We start from the raw sequence: 19,557 nt of genomic DNA, 5'->3' as shown, positions 1-19,557 counted from the left end.
TGGCAAGATTTCATTCTTTTTTATAGCTTATATACAACACATCTTAATCTGTTCATATATGGATGGACATTTGGGTTGCTTCCATATCTTAGCTATTATAAATAATGCTGCAGTAAACATAGGGTATATGTACCTTTTTGATTTAGTGCTTTCCTTTTCTTTTGGTAAATACCTAGTAGTGGAATTGCCAGATCATATGGTAATTCAATTTTTAATTTTTTTTAAAGATTTTGTTTATTTATTCATGAGAGACGAGAGAGAGAGGCAGATACATAGGAAGAGGGAGAAGCAGGCTCCCTGCTGGGAGCCTGATAAGGGACTTGATACCAGGACCCTGGGATCACGACCTGAGCCGAAGGCAGATGCTCAACCACTGAGCCCCCCAGGCATCCCTAATTTTTATTTTTATGATAGTCTTTTGGAGAAGCTATGGACCAATCACTAACCCTTGTTTCAGATTTGGATGAATTTCAGAGGAATTGAATGAATTAATATTAGTAGGTTGGGAACTAGTTTACTAATTATTATATAGTCAGTCTGGTATTCTTGGCTTTCAGCCTTACATCCACTCAGGATAACTAGCATTTCTTTTAACTCAATAAACTTAAATGATATTTAACTTTTTTTGTTGTTGTTGAAAATTAAATAGAGCAATTATTTCCTTAGAATTATCAGAATCATATTGTATGTGCATGATTTTAGGCAAAAACTTTTTTGGATCCCCTTTGTTGCAATGCCATGGCCAATATGCAAGCTCTTACTGAAGAGGGGTTTGTACAGTGTCATGATGACTGATTTCCTAACACTGAAATAATTAGGAACTGATATTTTTTTGAGAGAGAGAGAGAGAGAGACAGTGAAAGAGTGAGCGTGCATGCAGTCGTGCCTGTGTGAGGTGGTGGTGGGCAGAGGGAGAGGGGAGAGAGAGACAATCTTAAGCAGGCTCCATTCCCAGCACGGAGCCCAGCAGGGGCTTGATCTCACCACTTAGAGATCGTGACTTGAGCCAAAATCAAGTCGGATGCTTAACCAACTAAGCCACCCATCTGCCCCAGCAGCTGATAATTTTAAATAATCACATACAGTGCTTTTATTTTGGGAAGGATTTTTATAGGATGCCTAGAAGTTTCTGAACCAGATAATCCTTGAAAGTGCCTAGCTTTGTTTTTCTGTTTTATCAGCCTTATCTTCACACAGAAGACAAGTTTAACCTCTTAAAATAGTTTTTTTTTGCAGGGGAAAATGCTTGCGTGACTCACTCAGTTAAGTGTCCGACTCTTCATTTTGGCTCAGGTCATGATCTCGTAGTTGCAGGGGTGAGCCCTGTGTCAAGCTCTGTGCTTAGTGTGGAGTCTGCTTCAGATTCTGTCTCCCTCTCTCTGTCACTCTCTCTTTCTCAAATAAATAAAATCTTAAAAATATATATATATTTTTTTATTTTAAAGTGTATATTTAAACTTTGGCTTGAATGCTTTTGGTGCACCAATAAGTAGTTGTGCATTCACTTTTCATGATACCACACTTTATTCCACATTTCTCTACCTGTGATTTAGTAAGGGAACAACTAGCTAGATTTGGGTTTCTACTTCAGTGACTCACATTGCTAAACTTTGCTGAGACTTAAATGTGTGCTGAATATCATAAATGTTCTTAGCTATAGTTTAGGGGAATAGGAGTTCTCTACTGAATTTTAAATTTTTCTGTAGTTGAAAATGTAGGAGAGGAATATCAAATCTGGCTTGTGTTTGCTTCATTTGGTTTTACTGTGAATTTTAGAGGAACTCTCAGGAAGTTTTAAATTATTCTCTAATTTTTGTGGTCTTACTCTTGTTTAATTTCGCCAGCAGTACTTTTACTTAAGGGAGAGACTGGGGGTGTTTTAATCTTTTTAAAGTGTATTCACATAAATTATCTCAGGGGTGGTCTTGTCTCCATGTTGCTTGGTTTTCACCCTGTTTAACTGTCTTTCACATTACTGTCAGACTGTTTTCATTAAACTCCAGTGGGATCATGTTGCTGCTGCTGCTTTAAATTTGTATCTGTGTTCAGGGGCTCTGTATCCTGCATCCATATACAAAGACCATTTGAGTTTATTTACAGTTCTCTAAATGCTCCTATTCTCTGCCTTTGCCTAAGCTTTTCTGTAGCCTAGCATGCCTCTTCCCATGATTCCTCTGCCTATCAAGTCTGTTCACCTCCTAAGGCTTCAGACTTCCCTTCATGCCCTTTCCGGAAGGGTTAACTGTTCAGTCATGAGACCCTATAGCACTTTTTCACTCATATTCTGGTTTTCTATTTTTCTTTTTCCTGTTAGATGGTAAAGACTGCCTTTTTTTCCTCTAGTTTTGCCCTAATCTGACTTAATATATGTAGGAACAATGTAAATTATTTTTTCCAATTAGAATTAACTACTCTGTCCTCTCTTCTAACTGTACTGCATCTTCCTACTCCTAGCTTTAGAAACTTTATTTTGCCTTGAGGTATATAGCTTTTTATTGGTCTCCCCACCTATACTGAAGTACTTTGGAAGGCAAGAACTGGTCTGTCTCCTTTTTTTTTTTTTAATTAAAGATTTTTATTTATCCATTCATGAGAGATACAGAGAGAGGCAGAGGAAGAAGCAGGCTCCCTGCGGGGAGCCCAATGTGGGACTTGATCCCAGGACCCTGGGGTCACGCCCTGAGCCAAAGATAGAAGCTCAACCACTGAGCCATCCAGGAGTCCCTGGACTATGTCTTACTCACTTTTCTTCCTATCTTGAGGTAGAACTTGCTATTGTGAAGTGAAATGAGTACCCTAGATAAGTGGAGTGCCAGTGATGTGAGTTACATATATAAACTTTTTAATTTACTTTTGTAAAATTTTCATTTTCTGGTATTTGTACCCCCCCCCACTCCCAGAGATTTTACCATAGATTTTGCATCACTATTAAGTTCCTTGTTATTTATGTTTAAATTCTATTGTTTAAGTTTAGAATAAAGTCTCAGATTTTGGCCTGTGGTCCATAAGGCTGTTTGCATGGCTAAACTTTTGACCTCATTCATGTTTGTCTTTTCTTCTTAATAGATTTAAGAATTAATAGATTTCTTGAGATCTTTCATCATTCATTCATATTTATAAGATGATGATAAGAGGTTGGGATAAATGGTATTGATAATATCTACAAATGATCCAGAGACCATTTGTACATAATAAAAAGTGACAGCGTATAGTACAAATGATTTTATTTTTCTTTGAACCCTTTGAGAGTAAATTGCCTACCTACAGCCCCATCACTCTCAGATTCTTTAATGAAAATTTCTGAGAAGCAGGAACATTCTCCTATGTAACCATAGTATGACCTTTCAGATCGTGATACTAACATTAATACATGACTACTCTCTAATCTTCAGATGCCACTCAGGTTTTTCCAGTTGACTAATAATATCTTCTATTAGCAAAGAGATCCAAGTTAGAATCACATGTTGGTTTTGGTTGTTGTGGTCTTTCTTTAGTCTTCCGGCCTATGTGTAGCTGACTTCTGTGTCCTTTTCTGCTAGATCTGTCATTCTTTGAGCAGTTTTTGCTTTCTTGTACAAAACATTTCTAGTTTCGCCTTACACTTTTTCTACCCTAGTCCTGGAATCAGCCATTTCTCTAAAAGCTTTGGTTCCTTTTAAGGGAAAATGCTGTTTTTGATGCCAAATTCTGGGAGCTAGGTATACTCACTGCTGTTGAAAAGCTGCTGCTTCCAGGCATCTTCAGTCGACCAAGAACGAGGGAATATAAATGTGTGTGTTTACTTATATACATACACATTTACATCAATATTTGTTTCTACATTATCTTTATGTATTGAAAACCATGAGTTCATATTAATACCTCCAATTCCAATCCAATGCCACAGGGTTCATTCTAGTTTTCCCTTTTCTATATATATATTTTTTTTAATAATAAATTTATTTATTTATTTATTTTTTAATAAATTTATTTTTTATTGGTGTTCAATTTGCCAACATACAGAATAACACCCAGTGCTCATCCCGTCAAGTGCCCCCCTCAGTGCCCGTCACCCATTCACCCCCACCCCCCGCCCTCCTCCCCTTCCACCACCCCTAGTTCGTTTCCCAGAGTTAGGAGTCTTTATGATTTGTGACCTCTCTTCTCTGATGCTGATATACCTGACTTCTGTTATCGTTAAAATATTTACTTATGTGATCTATCTTCCTCTGTGTAATGGATTTCTATTCTTTGCCACCACTTCCTCTTTCCCATTTATATCTTTCTCATCCTACTTGGGCTCTGAAGCCCTAAGTGGGTCACCACCATGCATGGATAATGTCTCTATTCTGTTTGGGCTCTGGCTTACTACATCAAGCCATCCCCCACATATTTCTGCTTAAATTCTCATATCTCATACCAGGCCAACCTCCAGCCTCAGATGCCCCCTTTTCACCCATCTTTACTCCTGATGTGCTCAAGCCCTGATATGCTAGGCCAACCTGAGCATGGATACTCTTTTCACATGACTCAGGTTCCAATTCCCCATGTTCACTGCCGCTCTGTATGTATGTCTTCCTTAGCTTGCTCAGTCTCTGACTCCTCATGCCTCACTCCTCCACCCCCAATCATACCTGCTTTGAAAGAATATTTATGAAGATGCTCTTGGACATCTTAATCTTAATAATACAGTGCAGTATAAACATTTCCAGATCTATACATGTATCTGTTTTATTATCAAAGCTAATGACAACAAAATTCATAAAAATCATGGAAAATGCTTCTATATGTAGCAAATTTTATAGAATCTGTTTTATTTTATGTGATTAAAATGGAAATTTGGGTGTAGAAGTGCCCAGAGAGCTAAAAGCTTCATTTTTCAAACACTGGTTACATTCAAAGTTTGACATGAACTGCTCTGATTTTTAGGAAATGTGAATTAGATTATCATAATGTTCAGTGAAATTATAATCAATGAGGAAAGTGCACAGTGTTTTGTGTTGGAAGGATATTTGAGAACCTGGGATCAACTCAACCGTTAAGATTAAAGAGGCATTTATTGCAAAACTGTTTCAAAGAGGAAAAATAATATTTATTTGGAAAAAATATAGCACATATAATACTATCTTTGTTGTGTGTTGTAGCAGTAAAGAACTACATAATTGCTATTCTTTAAAAGAAGAATAGAATTCATTATTAAAGATGCTAGGCATTCTGGTTTTTATTGTTTTTGTAATCAGATTCAGATTTTAATTAAAAACACATTTATAAATCTATAGGTGTATTAGTTTGTTCTTATTGCTGTGACAAGTTACCAAAAATCTTGATAGGTTAAAACAACACAAACTTATCATACTGTTTTAGGACCCAGGCTCTCAGTGGACTGAAAAAAAAATGGTAGGCAAGGCAGTGTTCCTTTTGAAAGCTCTAGAGGAGAATTTCTTTCCTTGTCTTTCTAGCCTCAAGGCTGCACACATTGCTTGGCTTATAGCCCCTTCCATCTATGGAGCTAACAATGGTAGGTTGAGTCTCACATCATGTTACTGTAACCTTGTCTCTCTTCCATTTAAGGACCCTTGTGATTTACATTGGGCCCATTTGGATAATCCAGATTGTCCCTATTTTGAGGTCTCCTCCTTAGCAATAGTAATTCATTTGTAACCTTAGTTCTTCTTTGCTATGTAATCTAACATTCACAGGTTCCAGGGATTAAGATATGGACATCTTTGAGGGGGCCATTATGTTTCTGCATAACATGACTGGAGACATACTTTTGAGTTTTTAAAAAAATAATATGGTTATTAATTTAAATAATTTGGTTATTAAATTTAATAATATGGTTATTCATTTGACGTTGATAAATTTAGCTCTTGTACTATAAATAAAATAGTTAAGTTTAAGCACAGTTTAGCAAAACTCATTTTTTTTTCAGTTTACGTTATTCTAAACTGATGGCATAGTTATTGAAGTGGCCTTCACCAAGGTCTCTCATCACTGAAGCTAATCATAGGTTTTATTATCTGGAAATATTGGAATATTTTTATTCTTAGTATTTGCTATCTTCCAATAAGTGGAAATAACTCACAATAGCTTGTGTGTGTGTGTATGTGTATGTGTTTGTATTTTCTGTAAATTGACAAGGAATTTAAAGATTACTGATTTCTAAGAGAGGCAGCTTAGAGGATTATGGAATTATTGGTCTGTTAGATATTTTCAATTCAATTTTTAGGAAGAATTGTTTATAGAAATGACTTGAATACAGTGTCCAGTTCTGTAAAATAAGTGTAACACGAATTAGCACAGTGTTGATTACAAAGTATAATAGTCTTTATTTGCTAACAGTGCACATGATAAATGTGTCTATTTGATATTATTGATTGCTTTACATCAATAGCTGCCTTAAAATAACTACAGATCTAGATTTCTTCTGAGATAAAAGCATTTTTTGTTACTTATTCATTTTTGTTTTGTTCCTGTGGACTATTTTCATTCCTTTGATGAAATTGGAAATGATGTCCATGATGATGTCCATTGATGTCCAATGCAGGAAATGATGTCCTGCATTTCCATTGTGTTTCTGTTGACATGTATTTATTCAGCATGCTAAGTGTGCTGCACCATGATTTTTTATTTTTACAAATAAAGGAGGATGGGATTACTTTTTAACTCCCAGTTTTTGTTTTCTTGGACATTGGATCTCCATATATTGTGACAATTTATACATTCTGAATTTTCATTTTAGACCTATTGGTCATATTTATCACAATGGAGATTGTATACTACCCTTTCCTACCCTTTATTATTCAGTTTTATGAGATTTTGCATTTGTTTTCATTCATCTTCTTGGCTTTTATATATAGAAAAATTAGATACTCTGGAATTGAGGACGTAGAGATCATTTACTCTTATCCACTCTTTTTATAGGTAAGGATGCTGAAACTTAGAAAAGCTAAGTCACACAATCCCTTAAGAAACAGAGAGGAATTAAAACTTGGAATAAATTGGCTCCCAGTTTATTATCTCTGCTGCACTATGTGGCACCATAAATTTATACTGGGTTTCTTTAAGGTAAAGAAGTAGATGTTTACCGTTGTATTCTGTTTTCTCTTTGTTATTAAATGTCTGCCTTTTGGAAAATTGTTTCTTTTCAGTCTTACTGGAGAATACCTTTTTTTGACAATCAAAACATTCAGATTAATTGCTTCTCCTCTTGTCTCTGCACCAAACTATAGCAGACTAGAATAAAAAGGGGAAAGACTAATCTATGGTTGGTTCATTCGTTTGTTCAGCATGTGTTTTTAATTTCCACTATGTGCTCTGTACTCTGGTTATGAGACATACATATTAATAGAGACAGTTACTGCCTCAACAGGAACTTTAAGATCCAAATTAAGAGAGGAGATAAACTTAATTTTGACCATTAAAGGAAGATTCCATGTATGCTTTTAATTAATGCTTGCTAACTCATTTTGAGTTCAGAGTTTGGGGAAGTTTGTAAGGCACTTCAAAAAAAGCTTCTTTATGAGTTTAAAATGAAAAGAGAACAGTTTTTATTTTTTGCATTTAATTTCTGCCTTCTGTTTCTTTGGGATATATTAATAGGGGCCAGTAAAGCTGTAGCCTGCAGGTTGCCTATTTTTGTAAATAAAGTTTTATTGCAGTGCAACCATGCCTTTTAATTTACATATAGTATATGTCTGCTTTCATGCTGCTATGGCAGGATTGAATAGTTGCATCAGACTGTATTGCCCGCAAACCTAAAAAAAGTACAATTTGGTAATCTTTGTTTTTTTGTTTGTTTTGTTTTTTAAGATTTTATTTATTTATATATTTTAGGGATGGGGGTGGGGTGACAAGCAGTCTCTGCACTGAGAGTGGCAGAGTCCGATGCGAGGCTCGATCCCATGACTCTGAGATTATGACCTGAGCTGAAATCGAGAGTCGGATGCTTGACTGACTGAACCATCCAGGCACCCCTACTATTTGGGCTTTTAAAAAAGTTTGTTGACTCCTGCATTAGAATACTACAAAAAATTTTAAAGATTCAGAAATTAAATTTTCAAACTAAATGTAAGTCTGTGTAAACTCTTTAGGCATTCACTTTTATTTCTGTTGTCATTCCTAGCACCATTCTTTCTCTGGTCCCCATGAGTCCATCCAACATATTTGAGTGACTGTTAGGTGCAGGATATTGAGGATGTGTTGATCACGGAGCTAGAGCTTTTATTTTAGTGGTGCTAGCGTCCTAATGAGGCAGATGTAGTTGTAATACTTAGCTTAGTAACTATCTTCAGTTATTAAGTGGGGAAAGATCTACAGAGGAGAATTGCAAAGTATGAAAGTATGTAATTGGAAAACATGGTGTAGTGTGGGTGTTAGATAAGGCATTTTTTGGAAATGATATTTAGGTTAAGTTGCCCTAGGGCTAAAAGGGTATGCATAGTTACAAGTATGTTATGTGTTTTAGTAAACAGCATGTGGGAAGGCTTTGGGGCAGGAAGGGATTAAGGAATGTTTGAGGAACTATGAGAAGGCTACTTACTGTAGCTTGAGCACTGACACAGAAGGGAGGAGCGGCAGGAGAGGAGGCTATAAGTACAGAGCTCTTATGGAGCTCAAAGGATTTGATCTTTGTCCTAAAAATTAAAAGGGAATTCTGGGAGGATTTTAAGCTTGAAAGGGACATAATTTGATTTACATTTAAAAAATATTCTTTATGAAGATTGAATTAGAAGGGAGCTAGACAAGATGCTGGAAGTTATTGTTCCCGAAAGGATGGTAGTAGCTTGTGCTAAAGTGGAAAAATGGAGATCTAGAGAGATGGGTGATTTTGAAAACAGGTTTAGAGGGTACAGTTGGCAAAATTGCATAATTTGTTGAGTGTAGGGGAGAATAGTGTTAACCTCCTCACTTTTAGAAATTCTGACTAATATTGTTGGTTCTATTCATTCTGCCAAAATTATCCTGAACTGTTGGTTTGACTTGTTATTTTTCTCTTGGTTTTCTCATTACTTATAATGTCAAATCTATACTCCTTTGACTGGTTCTTTGTGGGTTGTTATCATCTTATGCTGGTCTGTCTAGTTGCTTTTAACCTCCTGTTACGTTGGAGAATATACTTGAATATACTGGATATTTCATCATCTCTCTCATCACTCTTAGGTTTCTGGCACTAAGTAGGGGCTTAATATATTCTTGTTGAAATTGGTACTATAATGACAAGCCATTTAATTTGAGATAAATAGAAAAACTAAAGGTGCTGTTTAATACTACTCAGTATTTTTCCATTCATATTGTGACATAACCTATTTACAAAGTAAGTTTCTAAGGTACCACGTGTCATAATAGCAAGGTACAAGTAACTAAAACTGTGACATTAGCATAGACGTCATAGTGGAGGGACGGCTTACAGAAAGTTGAGACCGTCTTAATATAGGTAAATGAAAATTTCAAACTGATACTTTCAGCTGTGCTGTGATAGAGAATACAGAATTTGAACACATAGAAGGATCCAACTCATTTTTTGTTTTTTGTTTTGTTTTTACAGATAAGGGGACAAAATGAGATGAGGAAACTAAATTTCTTTTAATTTATATATATTTTTTGTCAAACTAGTAAATCTTCCATTTGCATTTAATTATTGTTGTAGGTTCTTTTTTGACCTGTTAATGTAACTTTTATATATGAAAAAATTTAAATTTAACAAATATAGTTGTGGTGACCCTTGAAGCATATTTTTCTTCACTCTTTATTATTTCTTAGAGATTGTCTATTACAATCTGAAGTTAAATTTACTAGTTATGTATTGAACTTTTACTATGTTCCAGGCATACTGTTAAGTGCTGAAGATACTGATACGGATAAGGCTGTCTTTGTCCTTAGTGAATACAAAGTCTAGTATGATTGGCAGATATAAGTAATCATAGTTTAATTTTATAACTGATATGCACGCTATGATTAGTATGCATGTGGTCTCAAAATAATGCAGAAGGGAGTTTTAACTCTGTGTGTTCAGGTTTCAATGAGTTGAGTTTCAAAGAATGAGTTAAAATTGACCAGTTGGCCAAGGAAAAGAGAGGGGTGAGCATTCATTTTAGGCATAGAAAGAGGCATATTAAACTCCCTTTGATGTAATGTGCAAAAAAAAAAAAAATCTGATGCCCAGCTAAAAGTGAGCACTCACTAATGCTGTAAGTTGAATGGTTTTAAGGACAGAAAATTGAATCTCAAAGAAGGAAATTCAGAATACTGAAGGAGTTGGGGCCATTAAATACATTTATTTTTCTATCATCCAACAAGAGTACTACACTAAATCATTACTGCATTTGGCATTTCAATTTGTTAAACATTGTTATGATTTTCTTAAATCAACATTTTTAAATAGAACCTCCAAGGTGCTGGATGGTGAGTCAAAAGACCACAAGAGAAACAGAGAACTTTTCCACTCACAGGCCCTGGAGAAAGTATACCCTTGCCTTGAGGCACCACACAGGAAGATCAAGGCAGAAAGAGTGAGGAACTGGGGCACATGCCTTTATTAGGGTCTGTGAGTTAGAGGGCTTTAGGGTTCCTGGGCTAAGGTGGATTGCCCAGTTAGACCCAGTCAAGGGTTTTGGTAAGCTTCTCAGGGGTTTTGCCTATGGCAAAACAAGGGGAAGGTGTTGGGAGGCAAGGAACTTAAATTTGCTTGTGACTGTGAGCTGTTATCTAGGGTTTATACTTGCACGAGGGATTAAGATCAGTTTAAGGCCCTTGCTGGTAGTTTGTTTGAAAAATGTATGCTGAGGCAGCAATATGATGGAATAGCTCAGCTAAACTGTCAACAAACATACATGTTAACTGAAATCTGCCACCCACCATGGTAATCAGTGTGGCTAAAATTACTCATCTGAAACCTGTAAAGGCTAAAGTAAATTTTAGAAAGGTTTTAAGTCAAGCAGAACTTGACTTGGATTTTTCGCCCAGGTGTGCAGTATATTATAAGATTGGCAGGGCAGAGACAGTTATCTGCCTCCACCAGAAATACCACACAAGTCACATACTGACTCTCTTTCCTTTTCAGTTGGGAATGTGCTTATGTGTTGGCCTTTCTTTCAGCCCTGGAAAGTATCACAGAATGGAGGGAACAGATACTTAAACTATGAAGTTTTCAGGCAATGGGAATAGGATTGGATTTAAAACAGAAGAAACTGAAAAAAGTCTTATTATAGAATTTAAAGAAACAGTGTATCAGTTTACTCTAGCTGTTTTAACAAATTACCACAAACCTAGTGTCTTAAAACAATACTCATTTATTATCTCATAGTTCTGTAGGTAGGAAGTCAGACACAGATCTCCGTGGGATAAAATCAAGTTGTCAGCAGGGCTGTGTTCTTTTTGGAGGTTCTAGGGGAGAATCCTTTTTTTTTTTTTTTTAACTTTTTCCATTTTAAGCAGCTGCCCTTTAATGATGCTTCCTTCCTCACTTTCTCCATCTTTAAAGCCAGCAACATTGCATCTCTTTGACCATTCTTCCTCTGCCTCTCTTCTGCCCTCCTCTGATTACAGTGGACCTATGTGGATAATCCAGGATAAAATCCCTATTTTAAGGTCAGCTCACTGGCAGCCATAATTCCACCTGCAACCTTAATTCCTCTTTTGCTGTGTAACCTAACATATTCACAGGGGTTATTCCAGGAATTATTCTCCTTATCAGGAAAATTATTTCATTTCTCTGGAATTCCTATTTTTATTGCAGTAGAATTCTTAAAAATATTTCATAAGAAATCATAATTTCAGCATGGAGATCCCAAAATGAAACAGTGAGTAGTCATTTGTCATCTGGAGCTCTTAGATTTGTGACCCTGTATACTGTGTTTATTTTTTTAAGGTGTTCCTGGGAATTAAGGTAGGTTTGTTCCTGGGAAGGATGGAAGAAAATCTAAGATAAGTGTGTCTTGAGAGCAAAAGAAATTTATAAAGCATTGAGCTATAGCTGAAGTCTTTTCTTTCTAGTTACATAATTCACAATAATACAATGATGGTCATTTAAATTTTTTTTTTTTTTTAAGATTTTTGTGTCATTGTCTTTGTAAAGAATTTGAGTAGACATGTCAATAGAGCCTTGTTGTTCTAGTCTCTTAGTCTGGGAACAAGCTCTATTTTAAGGAAATTTCTTCTGTAAAATATTTGTATTGTGGTGATATTTTACAAGCTTATTTAAACTTGGTCACTGTCATCACCTCCGGCCATTTGAGTTTTCTTTGGGGTTAGACTGTCTTAGCCTTTATTTCTGGAAGAGTCTTGTAGAAGTATTATATCTGAAATCGCTCTAAGCAGAAATTTTTCAGTGTTCTGATGGGAGTGAGAGAAAATGAAAAACACTGCTTTAGAAGTTACTGGGGCTAAGTATTAGTTTGGATTTATTTATTTTTGCTCACTATATTTTGGGTATCTGTGAGATTATTACAAACTAAAATTTTTCAAGCCTTCTTAAATGATCCATTATCCTTTTCAAATCTGGAAAATTTCCTTTTCTTTTTTTACTATTTTATCCCTTCCATTGTTTCTGTGCCCTTTTCCTAGAACTTCTAATAGTTGATTATTATATCCTGTTTCTCTATTTCTGCTCATTCTTCATTCATTTTTTTAACTTTTTTTTTCTTTTGTCCTTTATCCTTCTGAGGGTAGTCTTATCTTCTAGAGTCTTATCTTCTGGCCCTTCTGTTAAGTTTTAGATCAGGCAGTTACTTAATTTTTTATACAAAGTTTCAGACATAGTCAAACCTAGAGAGAAGAGCCAAGGGGGTTCACTATACCAGGTATTCAACTTAAAGGATGATCAAAATCATGGCCTTTTTTCACTTACATCCGTATTTACCCACTCCTCTCCCCAAATGGGGTTGAGTGAGTCTTACACACATCATGATTTATGTGGTAATGTAATATAAAATATTTACATGTAAATGTACATTTGTACATTTATATGTAGGTATTTCAGTATGCCTTAATAATTAGTTATTTCTGAACGTTTTACTAATAGATAAGGACTCTTATTCAGACATAGCTAAATTTCATTATTGTATCTCTAAAAAATTAAGTCATTTCTTAATATCATTAAGATCCCAGTAAATGTTCAATTTTTAGTAAACTTTTGAGTTTTAGATTTATAAAATTATTGCCGATATACCTGTATATCCCACATCTCCTTTTCCCTTTTTAGCATATTACATTAATATGACATATTTGTCACATTAATGAACCAATATTGATATCTCATTACTCAGTCCATATTATTTAGATATTCTTCATTTTCCCCTCCTTTCTCTGTTTTATGATTCCTTCCAGGATACTGTATTACAATTAGTAGTCATGTCTCCTTAGACCCCTCTTGGTTGTGACAGTCTCAGACTTTCCTTGATTTTGATGACCTTGAAAGAAGAATTTTGAAGAATATTAGTAGTCAGATATTTTCTAGAATGTTGCCCGACTGGGATTTGTTTCATGCTTTCCTTATGATTAGACTGGGGAAATAGGTTTTTGGATAGAAGACCAAGATGGAAAGGGACTTCTCTCATTTGTCACTTGCTTATTTATTCCATCATTTCTTTATATCATTATGGACTTATATATTTTATACTTTTGGTTCTAATTTGTACCCGTATCATTGTATTTTTTTTTTTTGTGATTTAGGTTTTGGGTAACTTTTTCTGTTTTTAAACTTTCTGGCATTACAAGATGTTCCAAACTCCCCTTGTATTTTTTTCTGCCTCAGTATTAGAATCAGCCCTTTCTCCAAAGAGCCTTAGTTTGTTTGTTTGTTTCTTTCTTTCTTTCTTTTTTTTTTTTTTTAGATTTATTTATTTTAGAAAGTGCATGAGCAGGGGGAGGGACAGAAGGTGAGAGTCTCAAGTAGACTCCCTGCTGAGCATGGAGCCCAGCGTGGGGGGCTTGATATCAGGATTCTGAGACATGACCTGAGCTGAAATCAAAGATCAGACACTCAACCAGCTGAGCTACCTGGGCACCCAAAGAGCCTGTTTCTAATTGGATAATTGTATTAGAAATGAAAATTTGCATCTGAGGTGCATGGCAATGAAGGTTGGGTTCTAGATTTTGTCAGCTGAAAGAGGAGATATATGTGTGCTAACCTGTATATATACACCTATCTATAAATATTTCTGTATGTAACCATTTACATTTTGAGCTAAACATGATTTCACATTACCATGCACATTACCATGTGCATCATTCTTGCTTTTTCCCCTTGCTTGTTTGTAACCTCCCACTCCAAGAGAAAGAAAACTGCTTACCTTCAATCATCCATTTGTATAATTATTCAATTCTAGTATATATGTATAGTCATTTCAGAGTTGTTAATTTATACCTCTACAGGAAACACCTTTATCAACTAGAGTACAGTGCTTATAGAATTTCATAGCCTTTAGTCTTAGATTCCGTTTCTGAAGTTATAGTCTTAGACTCCGTTTCTGAAGTTATTTAGGTCAGCACCTTATACCACTCATCCCCTTCAGTGAGTTGTTTCATGCACTTGTAATAAATACATTTAGATGTTTGTTACATTCTGTACTTCCTCCAGAGATCCTTACTCCTGAAAGAATTTTAAATAAGTTTGGATGCATTAAGTTTTACTCCTTGTGCTGTAAAGTTCAGTGGATTTGGACAAATGCTTAATGTTTTGTATTCACCATTGCAGTATCATAAAGAGTAGTTTCACCATCCTAAAATGTTCCCTATACTTCATCTGTTTACTCCTCTCCGCAGTGAGCCCCTGGCAAACACTGATCAATCTCTTTAGTTTTACCTTTTAAAGAATGTCATATAATTAAAATCATACAATATATAGCTTTTTTATACTGGCAATATGCATTAAAGATTCACCCATGCCTCTTTGTGGCTTGATACCTCATTTTTTAAACTGATAAATGATATTACATTGTATGAATGTACCACAGTTTGTTTATCCATTCATCTATCAAAGGAAATGTTGCTTGCTTCCAGTTTTTGGCTATTATCAATAAAGCTGCCATAAATATCCACATGCAGGTATTTCTGGGAACAGATGTTTCTTTAAATCACTTGGGAAAATACCAAGGAGTGCAGTTGCTTGATCATATGGTAAGGCTATGTTTAAAAGCCTTATTTGAAAGAAATTGCCAAATTATTATACAAAGTAGCTGTACAATATTGCATTCCCACTAACAGTTCCAGTTGCTCTGCATTCTTATCAGCAGTTGGTATTGTCAGTGTTTTGAATTTTAGGCATTTTAATAGGTGTCCAGTGGTATCTCATTGTTTTTAAAATTGCAATTCCCTAATAATAATGCTGAGCATCTTTTCATATGCTTGTCATCTATATATCTTTGGTAAAGTGTCAGTTTAGATCCATTGCCCATTTTTTAATTGACTTGTTTTCTTATTGTTGAGTTTTAAGAATTCTCTGTGTATTTTGGATATAAATCTTTTATCAGGTATGTGTTTTACAAATATTTTCTCCTAGTTTGTGCCTTGTCTTTTCATTCTCTTAAAAGTGTCTTTCACAGAAAAAAAAAAAAGTGTCTTTCACAGAGCGGAAGTTTTAATAAATTCTAGCTTACCAGTGTTTTCTTTCAAAGATAATGCTATTGGTATTGTAATTAAAAATCATTATTAAACCCAACCAAGGTCATGTAGGTTTTCTACTTTAAGAAGTTTTATAGTGTTGTACTTTACATTTTTGTCTGTGGTCCATTTTGAGTTAGTTTCTGTTTAATACTTGTGTTTGGGTTAATTTTCTTTCATATAATTTAGAATCTTTAAGAGTTGCAGCACAGTTTGTTGAAAAGACTGTTTTCTATGTTGAATTGTCCCTCCCTCTTTGTCGGAATCAGTTGAGTATATTTGTGTGGGTCTACTTCTGAGTTTTGTTCTGTTGATCTATGTGTCTATTCTTTAGCCAATAACATGCTGTATTATTGTGTTGTTTTGTTTTACAGTAAGTAAGTCTTGTGTTGTATAACAAAGAATTCAGCTGGCTTTTGTATACAGTTTGTGCATGGGGACCGGTACACCTTTGGAATTTCACAAGTGGTAGGAGTGTTTTGTTCATGATGGCCTTGATAGTTAATGCTAATGAGGTGACTCAGGATGGGGGTAAACAATACAAGAAAAACCACACCAGTGATTATAGGGTTAGGCCATTTAGCCATGTGATATTAGTCTGACCTCTGAGGAGCAGAGAAAGTGGGCTGGAGATTGACTTTAGTATATGGCCAGTAATTTGGTCAATTGTATCTCTCTAATGAAACTCCAATAAAAACTTTGGACACTGAATCACAGATGAGCATCCCTGGCTACCAATATTCTGCATATTGTTAATCATCACTATACCAAGGAAATGACCTGTTTTGACTCCACAGAGAGAGAACTACAGAAGCTTTGCATTTGGGATCATCCCAGAGTTTGCTCTATGTGTCTCTTCTTTTGGCTGGGCATGATTTATACACTTTTGCTGTAATAAAACTGTAATTGTAAACTATATTGCCTTCCTGAATTATGTGAGTTGTTCTAGTGAATCATTGAACCTGAGGGAGTACTGGGAACCTCTGGATTTGTAGTCAGCCGATTATTCTAGGGCTGGGGAACCCGTGAGTTTTAGCTGGCAGTGTCTGAATTAAGGTCAGTCTTTGGAAGACTATACTTTTAACCTATGAAGTTTGTTTTAACTCTGGTTAGCTAGCATGAAAAGACATTGGAGTTTGTGTCATTACCCTGACTCACTGAAACATGTAGTTTGAGAAGAGAAAGGATGAAGGGGCAAAAGAGTGAGGAAATTTTTATTTTTCAATGGCTATATATATTCACTCATGATATGAAACTGCAGCTGTGCTGTGATCCATCAGTAAAGGCAAAAGTTATGGAATGGAATTTAGAAATGATGATAGATTCAACTCCCAATGAGATGGCTCACAGATACATACGTAAGAAAGAAACTAAACATACAATTCCCTGATTACTGTTATATGTAATGGCTAAAATGAAAGTAATATAGAGTTCTGGAGCTGATTCTGATGCTGAGCCAAGCTTAGATTTCAGTCCGTTTGAACTACAATCAGTGGTCTTGAAGCCACCTGCAATGGGAACAATTATCCTAGGACAACAGACAGCATTGCTATGACCCCTGGTTACTGGAAAATTAGTCCTGTTGGAGGGAGGGCAAAACCAAGAAACTTCTGAAACCAGTGGTTATAGTGCCAAGGGGTTGTCTCATTTTGTGGATCTGTTCATCATCAGTTTCTTGAAGAATTTTTACTGAAATGGGTTGGACTAATTTAGGGGTAGTATCTTTGGTTTTGAATGCTACAGAGTGGAAGAGAATGTTTGGGTGATATAGAACCCACAGCTCACTATGTAACAGTCACAAATTGCAATATACAGTGGATGATTCCCAAGGGAGCAGGTATCCTGGTAGACTGGATAAAAGCTGCTGTGAAGTTTGTTCACATGAGAAGAGAGAAAGTCTTTCCTCTATAAATGCCTACTGGAAAACCCCAGATGAAGTGCCTGTATACCTTACAGCAAGCCCTACTGGACTCTCTTTATGGTGATTGGGATAATCATCTACTGAATGTATATCCCTTACCCAGATCATGGTACCTGCTAGGAGTAAGGGGGCCCTGTTTACATGGGCATTGCATGTAAACATGCTGTAAATTCAAGCAGCTGTTCAAGAACCTTTGTTGTACTTGCTGTCTCGGTTTCCCTTATAGCTATTAAAGACTCTGAAAACAAAGAAGAATCATTAATAAGAAAGGATGAGAAGACAGAAGGGGAGAGCCTGGAGACTTGTCCTTTCAGGGTGGATGTTTATTAGAAATGGGATGAATGTATCGAACATTGGGGAGGTTGAAGCAGAGTTGCCAGTCTAATACTATTGAACATTGAGTGTACCAGTGGGAGTCAGTGCTGGTTCCACGACCTTAAAAGGCCCTAAATAAGGCCACTCTCTATATATCCCAGTTTGGAAGAATGTAAAAGGTGAAAGGCAAAGATGCAAATGACCTGGAATCCCCTGGGACAGTGGTCTGGTAGATAAGTCAAAATGAAGATTGAAGTAGGGTCTGGGTCCCTTGGCTCCTAACACTTCTCCTCTGGGGACCTAAGGCCTTATATACACAAATGGATAAAATGATGACTGGGTTTAAACAACCCCTTTCTGGTACTTCTTAGCAGGAGTCGCATATACTTTGGTATCAAAACTTGTAAATGATGTCCTAACTGTGGCTACTTTTAGACTGTGAGACTATAGTAATGTATGGATTGATGAGAAACTGGAGTGTTTAAACAAGCTTTATGTGAAATGATTGATTTCCTTTTCCTGAATGCTTTATGCAAAATAATATCATGCCTTACCTCATATTGTAAAACCAGAACTGCTTGGTGAGGCCTTAAATGATAGAGGCTACTATTGGGGATGCAACAGTTGATGGGATTCTCTTGTTCTGTGAATAATTCTACTACTGACAATATAATTATTGAAAACAGTTTGAGGACTTTTTCCCCTTTTTTTCCTACTTGAAATAGTTTCTCCCTGAGTGGTTAGTCCATGAACTTGATACATAGTTGGGTTTGTGTGTATAGTTCTACTTTGGATTTTTAGGGACTCATTTCAGCATTGTTTATAATTGTGAGAAGATTGGAAACAGCCCAAATATCCAAATAGTATCTATTTTACATAAGAACATAATATTATGGAGGCTAAGTAGTGGAAAGGATATGAATATATTTGTTTTTGTTTAAAATTTTTTAACTTACTTTTTTGTTACTTCAGTGATTTTAGAAAAAGTAAGCAAATATTGTGTATATTTACTTCCTTTCAATTTCTAAGCATATGTATTACGCTTTTATTGTTACAAGCAAATCTTTAATAAATAGCCTTGTCTTTCTGTATTTTGGGGGATAGATACTTAGAATTGTGATGTTGGACCAAATGTTAAATGTGCAAGTAATTTTGTAAGATATTTGAGCAATAATTTTTAATTTCCAAAAGCTTTTTTTCCCCTCAGGTGAAATTCACATAACATAAATTTGACCATATTAAAACAAACATCTCAGTGACAGTACATTTGCAATATTGTGCAACCACCACTCTTGTCTAGTTTCAAGATGTTTTCATCACACGAAAGTAAACCTCATACGCATTAAGTATTTACTTCCCATCTGCCCCTCCCCATCCTCTAGAAGCTTCTACTCTGCTTTCTGTATGTATAAATTTATCTATTTTGGATATTTAATATAAACAGAATCATATAATATGTGACCTTTTGTGTCTGGCTTCCTTTATTGCCAAGATGTTTTTGAGGATCATCCACATTGTAGCATGTATTGGTAGTATATTCTTTTTTAAAGCTGATTAATATCCATTATATATACATTCCATTCACCCGTTGATGGACATAGGGGTTGTTTCTGTCTTTTGGCTATTGTGAATAGTGTGGATATGAACATGCATGTACATGTTTTTCTTTGAGTACCTGCTTTAATTTTGAGGACATGTACTTTGTACTAATTCTGTGTTTAATTTTTTGAAGAACTGCCAAA

The 19,557-nt window shown here is 35.5% G+C and overlaps 1 protein-coding gene across 6 annotated transcripts in view; it reads left to right on the top strand.

Annotated features, from left to right (window-relative positions):
* CCSER2 (coiled-coil serine rich protein 2) overlaps positions 1-19,557 on the top strand; it is a 176,123-nt gene that overhangs the window by 52,228 nt on the left and 104,338 nt on the right. The window lies entirely within an intron of this gene.

Source organism: Nyctereutes procyonoides, unplaced genomic scaffold, assembly GCF_905146905.1.
Source record: "Nyctereutes procyonoides isolate TBG_1078 unplaced genomic scaffold, NYPRO_anot_genome, whole genome shotgun sequence".
In the NCBI taxonomy this organism is placed as follows: Eukaryota; Metazoa; Chordata; class Mammalia; order Carnivora; family Canidae; genus Nyctereutes; species Nyctereutes procyonoides.
This window is presented reverse-complemented; position numbering and strand designations above follow the sequence as displayed.